Source organism: Varroa jacobsoni, unplaced genomic scaffold, assembly GCF_002532875.2.
Source record: "Varroa jacobsoni isolate VJ856 unplaced genomic scaffold, vjacob_1.0 contig03563, whole genome shotgun sequence".
Taxonomy (NCBI): Eukaryota; Metazoa; Arthropoda; class Arachnida; order Mesostigmata; family Varroidae; genus Varroa; species Varroa jacobsoni.
Genome location: NW_019215047.1, coordinates 21,957 through 31,153, shown reverse-complemented (window position 1 = coordinate 31,153; position 9,197 = coordinate 21,957). Strand labels below are relative to the sequence as shown.

At 44.3% G+C, this 9,197-nt stretch overlaps 1 long non-coding RNA gene across 1 annotated transcript; it reads left to right on the top strand.

Moving 5' to 3' along the window:
- The first annotated feature begins 4,252 nt into the window (after nt 1–4,252).
- LOC111272849 (uncharacterized) lies at nt 4,253–8,776 on the top strand. The gene is made up of 2 exons (XR_002687759.2): nt 4,253–5,102; nt 7,087–8,776. It is a non-coding gene; the product is annotated as an uncharacterized LOC111272849 (long non-coding RNA).
- Nucleotides 8,777–9,197: the final 421 nt, after the last annotated feature.

The window sequence follows — 9,197 nt, the reverse complement described above, 5'->3', positions numbered from 1 at the left end:
TATGGAAACACGAGGTGTTCGTTTATTGCTACCAGGGGTCTGCGTGATGACTAAGTTGCTGATTTCTGCCTGATCTAGCGTGAGTTTTTCCCAACGCCCAAATTGATGTGCAGATGTGAAATCCGCTTGAATCGAGCGCGGGAAGCCTATCCTCCCGCTACTTACCGTCGCCCTTCCGCGAAAATGGATTGTTTATGTGCGTATATGATGGGTGCGCTTTGTCCGGTTGACTGCAACAGCATAAGCAGTCGCAGCGAAAGCGACAAGGATTGTGTGGTGATGTGGCCAATGTACCTACTAGCACTAAGAGCGACAACCGCCATGTCTTGGCGTCATTACCTCCGTTATTGTAGCATGCACACATGTATTCAGTCGCACTCTAGAAGTAGCGACGCTGGCTGGCCGCTATGGCAGTTGTTGTACCCTGTCGCACGTTGCTCGCCACCTGTACATACGTGTGTGGCGTATCTACATGTGCAAGATCAAGTATGGACTATTATTAGCAGCTGGCGACCACCTATTGTACTACGGCGTAAGGCCAGCGAAGATGGCTGTTACATATAGTAGCATTCATTATAGTAGCTATAATAAGATCGATCGCCAGCAGCTTGCTCGCAATGGATCGGCACTCCGAAAGCCGGCGTTCGAATTTCACTGTCTGCTGGCTTTGATTAGATCGCACAGTCGAGTCACGTTAGGTCAAATATGATCGGCTGCGCAAACAGTAGTAACAACACGTGTACCAGGACGCTGCTCGGACGGCAACAGCGGCGTCAGAAAGAGGACCACGAGACATAAGCAACATATCGAAACAGGTTCCAAGCAAAAAATAGTTGTTGCTGCCAGGTCCATCTGCTGACATCAGCAGCGCCAACGCCAACGCCAACTGCAGCAGCAACAACAGCACAAGCTATCGTCGGCGTCAAAAAACATTACAATTGTTACAAAAGCCTCAGGGGACTGTTGCTAGCGATGCCGCCCCTGCGCCGAAAAGCTCTACAACGATAGCAACCCAAAAAGGGGGAAGCTCATCGTAGACAGCTGACCACTGCGGGGACCAGCGTAATTGTGACTGCAGTTGCTGATGCCGCCACTGTCGGCGTAGAAACGAGCAACTGCGAACGAACTTAAAAAGAATCACGCATCGACAGTCTTCGCCAGGCGGACAAATGGTGTTCGCTGACGACGGCGACGGTGACCGACAGAAACCACTTGTCTTTGGTTTTGCGTACCTCACATTTGCACTCTTCAGTCTTCCCCGCCTATCTATATGTTTCGAGTCTCGCGCATTGGATGTGTACGGACATGAACACACGAGTGAATGACTCTTTAAAAGAGAACCAAATACTTCTCTAACAGGCGGGCACAGATCCGTTTATTTGTTTCGATTGAGTATTATGTCGATAATCGTGACCAGCTATTTGCTGGGTTTTATAGCTCCGAATGGGCTATATGAATCTTTTGTGCTCACTTAGATAGATTGCATACGCCAATGGACGGTAACGACAGGCGATGGATGGTAAGCATATCATAAGGACACCATACGTTGGACCTTTCTCTCCTAAGTGAAGACGGGCCGTCGCGCCGATTAGGGCTGCTGCTGCTGTTACTGTTGCGGATAATCGGTCGAGGAATGGGAAGCCCGGGCCGCAAACGGCGTTCTAAAAACTATCTGACGCGACTCAGTAATCCAGTGCGTGGGCGAGTGAGGGATTGTTAGAATGGCGAATAAAGCTCACCAGCAAAAATATTATGAAGCTTATTACATCTCGTACAAGCCATATGCTCATCGATGAGGGGCATGGGGGGTTTCGTTGTTACTCGGGAACTGTCAATTGAGGCCTCTCTAAAATGTACTGTATCGGAACAAAGGGCATGAAGGTGCAAGAGCAAATTGCTATTGTCATACAAAGCCCTTGGTAAAAAGATACCAATGAACATATTACTTATGAACAATATCCAATTAACGATATCATCCCATAACGTCATGCAGCTTGATTCAATGAATGTTTAATAACTTTTTGAGTCCGCTCATAGCGGTTCCCTGAGATGAATGGTAACGTCTGCCTGTGACTGACGGAGCCTTCCATTCGGTATGATAGCGATACGATACCGACAGCTAAGCTCCGATGAACTTGTTCCTACTAAGAGCTGCGTAAAGCATGTTAATAGTCACGTAATTGGTGCTTACCTATAGTTGAAGCAATAGGTAACAACGCCAGTGTCGGATGTAACAACGAGAGATGTTTATTTAACTAATGCCCAACGTTTTCTGTTGCTTTATGACGTAATCTTTCGACACGGAACGTCAGCGGAAAATAGCAGCAATTTTAAAACGAAAAACATATGGATATATAAAGCGTTTAGTTAATGAATCGTTGTTGTGCTGGCAACGATCGCCTATGGCTGTTTAAAAGATGTGCCTAATCATATCTTCAGGCGTCCGTGAAGACTATTCAAGCACACAGAGATGGTGGATGGTTCGGCATTATTTTCAGGTATTGTCAACTTGGCCGACATGCTGGCTTTCTATGTCGTACACCGTTGCCAACTGTGAACAGACTTATTTGTCTGCAAAGACTTGCGAGAAACTCTAACAAACTCGTAATGTTTGTTGATCGGTAGACTCTTGCTTAACAGCAAATCAGTGTTACTGCGAATATCGCATTCATCTCGTCCTCCGGCAGACTGGGGATGATTCATTTCTTGCTGAGATTCGGCGCCCATTGATCATCATTCTTTTCGGATAGTCCCTGCACAAATGCAGCCCTAGCGGTCGCATATAACGAAAATTCCAACACAAGGATTGGCGTCCATGAATGCTAAAACGGCCTTTTCTAAAGATACCGTCCTTTCGAAGTACAATACCTTAACAGCTTGGTAATAATGCTTCGGCCTCTCTTCAATGCATACCGGGGGAACCGTTTCGTAGGGCTTACGGAACTCAGAGAATTAAGCGCGTACGCGGTACCACAAATCCGTTATGACAATACGCGGGCAAAGGACGGCATTGCTCAAACCGGCGTTTGAGCTACTCTTCGATGGCAATATGAGTTCTCCATAGTATGACACTTTTAACGGAGAGACCCAAAAGAGCCTGTCATCGTATCGAATAACAACGCGAATGTAATGGCATTACTGCCGCAGCTAACACCGGAACGCGGTTTTGTGTTGTTTATCACGTTCTCGTTGATGACATTATTTACGTAATGTATTTTAGGATGGGACCTCCAGGGGCATTGTTGAACGTTCGAAGTGATCAGTCAATGTTTATAACGCAGTTTCCATGTGCTGACATTCTGAGAAGTTGAAAAGTAGAACAGGATGACCTGCACTTAATCTTGAAAACCCTCTCTGTGTTGAAGGTGCGTTAAAGCACGATTGTCGTGCACTATGTTGCCCACGTTCATGTGTACGTACATGAAAAATATATGATCGCTTGGTTGTTATTAAAGTCTTGTTGCCCCACCCGCCGGATTCGAACACCACCGAACATCACCACCATGGCAACGAGCTTCAAGCAGTGGTGAAAATCGCGCACGTTTCTTCAGCTGGAGAACCTTCCCGTCTATCACAGACTGTGTCGGTCGAGAGTATTACAGTCAGCAAGACGGCTCACCGTTCGTCATCGTTATTGTCAGCATCACTGCAACAATCATCAGCGCCAGCAACATATGGTGGCATAAAAGCACTCGAGATTCTATATGCGTAGTAAAAAAAAAATACTAGCAATACTGTGATCTTCGTCCGCGCTGCTCGACGGCCAAACAGACCGAGGAGCTTTCGACAGGCTGAACGTTTTTTGTGTGTGCATGTACGCCTGTATGTTATATGCGTGCGTGAGCAATTAGGACATGCGTTCACTGTTGCTACTGTTTCGTCTCAGCTTTTGCCGACAGGCCGGCTCTTCCGACAGTCATCACCACCCCTTCCACCTGCTCCGCCTCTCCCCCTCTTTTCCCCCTTCAGTTACTAATGCTCATTAAATCTTTCTTAAATTGAGGATTGGATAACTCGTGGATAGGATGGGCGGCGGCGGTAGCGATTATCGCTGCTTTGACCCTTAACAGCAGCGGAAGCTATTAGCTTTAGAACTACAGTTATGGCATATTTTAGCAGTGTAAGTTGAACTAGAGAGCTGTTATGAGGGTTATCTGCGGGTAAATGGTTAGCCTTGTTGTTTTTCTTTCCCCTCATTTCATTTATCTATCCGTTAACTAACCATATTGTGCATTTGTGCTGTATTAGCCACACGAGCTGCTGCTGCTGCTGCTGCCGTTGTTTGGAGTGAGTAAAGGTCAGTCCCCGGTTTTTCTCTGCCATTGACGTTTATTGGTGGTTGGCTGCTGACCCTCCCAAGAGAACCACAGTCGCGACGGCGGGAAACACAGCACACAAAAGGACTACTTCTACTGTGACTAACATTATTTCTACTATGCCTGACCAGCAAGTGATTATTCGAGCGAAGTAGCTACTGGCTACTATTAGTATGTTTTGCACTATTCTATCTAGGCCGTGAATCAGATAGGCAGCATTGGACTGCATGGCGACTGCTGACGAGTGCTAAGCCCGTCTGTCAGCCTTAAGGGAACAGAACGAGTGACGCGTCGCCACCGTCACCGTCGCCGCCGCCGCCGCCGCCGCCGTCGCCGTTTACTACTGTAGAAAGCCTGCACTGGTAGAAGTGCTAGCACTCAATGCCCATAGCAACTACAGCCGTTGCAACAGCAGCTACCTTTTGATCAACGGGCCCAGTGCTGCTGCTGCCGCCGATGCTTGCCAATTATTTGGCCCCGTACGAGCAGTCACTCAACCGCCAGTCTGTGAGACTTTCGCGCACGATAGATCATTCAGACATATATATATATGTAAAAAGACGATAACAGTCACATCTATTATACATTGCTGCTGCTGCTGTTGTTGTGGTTGTGGTTATACCGCCGGTCACTTAGAAAGAGTGATAGTAGTCCCAGCTAAAAAATCGATACTTGATTTCTAAGAAAGAGTCGCGGTGCTTTCGATGCTTTGCCAAAAGTTCTACAAGCTTCTTGAAGACAACGGCAGCGGTGTCGACGACGATAACACCACCATCAGCATCTATAGTAAGCAGTGAGCAAGATTTTTGTTTACCTACGTGAACATAAACAGCGTACACAGTTACATGTTGCGCGTATAATTTCAACTTGTTTAGCTTTAATATTGAACGTTCTAGAAGCGACGGAAAAACGAACGATCTTGGTCATGTATCACTGTGGCTATAAGTACGCCTTCCGATCGCTCAGACGGAAAAACATACTGGAAGGCGGAGTAATATATTTACTAGATGGCTGGAGGCAGACGATAACCCAGTAGAAAACCAATTAAAATTCAACTAGAAGGGCTTACAATCGTTTTTTTTTTTTTTTTTTTTTTTTTTTTTTATCAATACACTACTAGTGATAGAAATAGAATGTGTATGTTTTTACAATGTCTTTCCATGAATCTGAGGCAAACTAGTTGTAAGACTTCTAGAAATTGTATAGGCGTACGACATTCTTGAAAGGTCTGACAATGTTTTTAAGAAGCCGGAACGCCGCATATTGCCTGAGTTTCTCCACTGCAAAAATGTTAGACAAGCATGTACTATTTGTAGTTGACTAAACACGGGCCTTGAATATCGAGATGTGGAGTTAGCGAAGGCTTGCGAGAGATGTTTCGACAATTAAATGCTGATAAACTATACCTGAAAGCATGCAGAAATTATATGCAGCGAATGTATAATTTAAGCAACGAGCTAGTAACTAGATAAGTAGAGTGATCGAAAACCAGAGGTCATTGATGTTACCCGTACTGGTTATATTAAAAAACAAAAAAAAAAAAAAAAAAACGCAATAGTAATCAGGCTTTATTAACAACTACAAATTATTACTGTACATTCTGTGAAGCTCGAAAATGTGTTGGAGCTCGTTGACCTGCTACGAAATATTTGTTATACTTCGATTGAGCATAAGAGTATGTAACGTATTTGAAATTGGGCACTACGTTGGCGCTTTGCAAGGTTACGGAACGTTAAATTTAGATATTGTAGAATAGTACAAATAAAAACAAACGAGATAAGTTCATCGAACGTTACGTGACCTAATGCGCTTCATTTTCGTGAAAGAACATCACAGTTTATGGTAGCCTGTCACGTTCTCTTTAGTTGCCCTCCAGTCACGCTAGTCCGTCACTCGTAACACTTATTTGGACGGCTCTGTGCTCCTCTGCTGCGGCTTGTATTGAAAATTTCTCCGTACTATTGCTATTTTTATTATCCGCTGGTCCAAAAATAAGTTTGTCATCGTTCGATCATTGACGAAATTCGATTTTATACCGCCCAATATGCTCGTAATCTATCTCCTTACCTACCCCCCTCCGCCGTCCTTAATAAGCGATGCGACAGCCGCGTCGTTTTCTCTATTCGTCCGTAGTAATCGATCTCGAATAGAGTCCTAATAGTTAGATTATTTCCTTTTCTAGGATGCTGTACTCCTAGACGGCTGGCCTACCTTCGAGAGTAAGGCTTGTAGATTCTAGTGATAGTTAGCAGGCGCGCGACTAGTAGGACATCACTAAGGAAAGCATCATATCAAACGACGTCTGCCATGTTAGATGCATTTTGGCAATATCATAAAGAGCGACGGGAGATTTGTGGAAATCAGAACCTATGCCACGACTAGAACAGATCTCTTGCATCTGATCGGTGACAGCCTATTTGGAAATGCTTGGCTGATCAGTATATAGAACGAGTTACAGTTGGCTTGAATAAGTAAAACAACAAAAAAACACTGGTGTGTTGAAAAACTATTTCTTTGAGAATACTATCAGAAAAAAATATATCGTTTACATTATGGAACAGAAAGAAAAAACGAAAATATCGGTAATCCGGTACTCAGATAACCGAATTTGGGTCAGCAGGGCAGGGCTTCTGCTCCGATTGCTTACGCGTTTTGCCTGACGTGCGATATCGAAGCGAGAAGTTTGATTTTTTGAATATGATCGAGCTCGTTATGACAGACTTTTGTATTGACAATATCAGCCGTTCGATGTTTTCTGTTGTATTTGCAGATGTTTATTCACAGAGCGTAAACGACTTTGATCGATCCCTTCGAGCCAAGCCACGGGGACTTGACTGCGAACCGCTGTGCGCTTCACTATGTCTTTCACCGTGATTGTCTACATCTAGACATCTTGCAGGATCGTCTTCGACGGAAGGAACCTGAGCTGCTGGATCATCCCAGCGGGATACACCTGTTATTTTAGGCACGAGTAACAACAGCAGCAGCAGCAGCAACAACAACAACAACAACGATAGCAGTTAGACAAACAGCAGAAGAAGCAGCAGTCAGCATCACAAACACTTGGCGAGCACTTATATATACGTGATATATAGTTGTCCATCTGTCCTGATTCGGTGTAGTTCTGCGGTCTTTGTCGGCTATAAGGGTACGAGCATATATATATATATATATAGAGTGACTTTTATGTTTCTATTCCCTCCGTCGCTCGATATCGCTTTCCCTGCCCTCTTGTGCTGCTTTCCTGCTATTGAAACGGTATGTAGTCTAAAAAATCCACTATTATCCTATCTTTTACTTCAAAGACGTAGTAGATGCATAGCGCATCACCGACGGAAGAAAGCTCGTCAACTCGAAGTAATCCACGTTCGACCACAAAACATGAAGGAAATCCATAGGGCCGGACTTGTCTGCCAGCGACTGTGTTTTTTTTTGTTAGCCGTGCACTTATACTTTGTTTTTGATTAAGCTCAATTTTTATCCTTGTAGGATTTTAAAGATCCTACAGTTCAACGTTCCCACGTGCTGAGTACAGGGCAGAATGAGAGCCAGTTGAAAAATTCGTTCGGGCTAAATCGGATACGAGAATGAAACGACATTGGGCGTAGTGTCGTTATGGCCACTTCCTTCACCTAATAAAACCGTTCACAGTGGGACAGACAGGCTATATATGTTCATTTGTAAATAAAAGACGTCAAACGGATCATAGGACATGACTAAACGTCGCCAGGCGACTATGCCTAAGAAAATCAGATATCGTCCCATACACAAACAGAAGGGTAATGACTAAAACATTCGATTCGCTTCTATTCTTGTGTCACGCACCATGCGGTTGCAGTAAGATCCTTTCTCTCTTAAGTTAAGCTCTCCGATCCCAAGTTACTAACATACTTGTTTCTTCCTATTACAGTCGTCGTTAGAGCTAGCTTTAATGGTTCAACGAACGACATAAAACCGATGTATCCTAAACATATATGTTGTTATATATTGATATTTGCTTAACGGGCCGAACTTGAACATCAGAGGTAGTCAACATGAAATATGTCGTTTTTTCGGATTTTTCGCTTACGAAATTAACTTGATCTAGTTCAACCTCACTTACGCTTTTCTACAATAACGTTTCCCTTATTTGATATATGCCTATGTGAAACGGTATGTGTGTGTGTGTGTGTGTGGGTGTATATGCATATAGCGATAAATGCTAACTGCGCATACAATAATTCTTCGTTCGACGGTACTTGGGGTCCGCGGCGAAGCCCACGTTCTGCTAAGGCTGAAGGTCTCTATTACAACACGAGCCTGCAGAGATGTGCAGGATCGTACCAGTGGAAAATGCAAAGTTACTAACGGCGAGAGGGTTCTCCAACCAAATCAGGCCATGATACAACCTGATTCTCTGCGGTATTTTGTCAGCGACGTTAATTTGTTCAAATAAACAATATTTGATTTCCTTCTGAGCAGAGTTTGTGTAGTCCGCTAGGAAATAGATATGGCTCAAGTTTGTCTATCTGATTATGAAGGAACTGCAAGTGAGATACAGCATTTCGACAGCTAAAGAGAACTAAACCTGAAATAGGACTGACATGGGAATCTTAATTAGGAAGCTAAGTTGCACTAGGTTCTTAAGGTGAACATTTCTGCACCGACTCTCTGAATTGGTTTCGTCTTTTCAACTGAAACCTTCGCCAATCTAAGTGGAAGCGAACATGGTGTAGATCTGACGATTTCGGTTACTTTAAACTAAGCATAGACCAGTGGGTGATTGTTTCAACGTGACGGCATTGGTAGTATGACAATTATGCATTCAGACCATCCTTTAGATCGCCGATGTCATTGTAGTTGTCGCTGCTGCGCTTGTTTGCCTCCGATGCGCATGTCGGT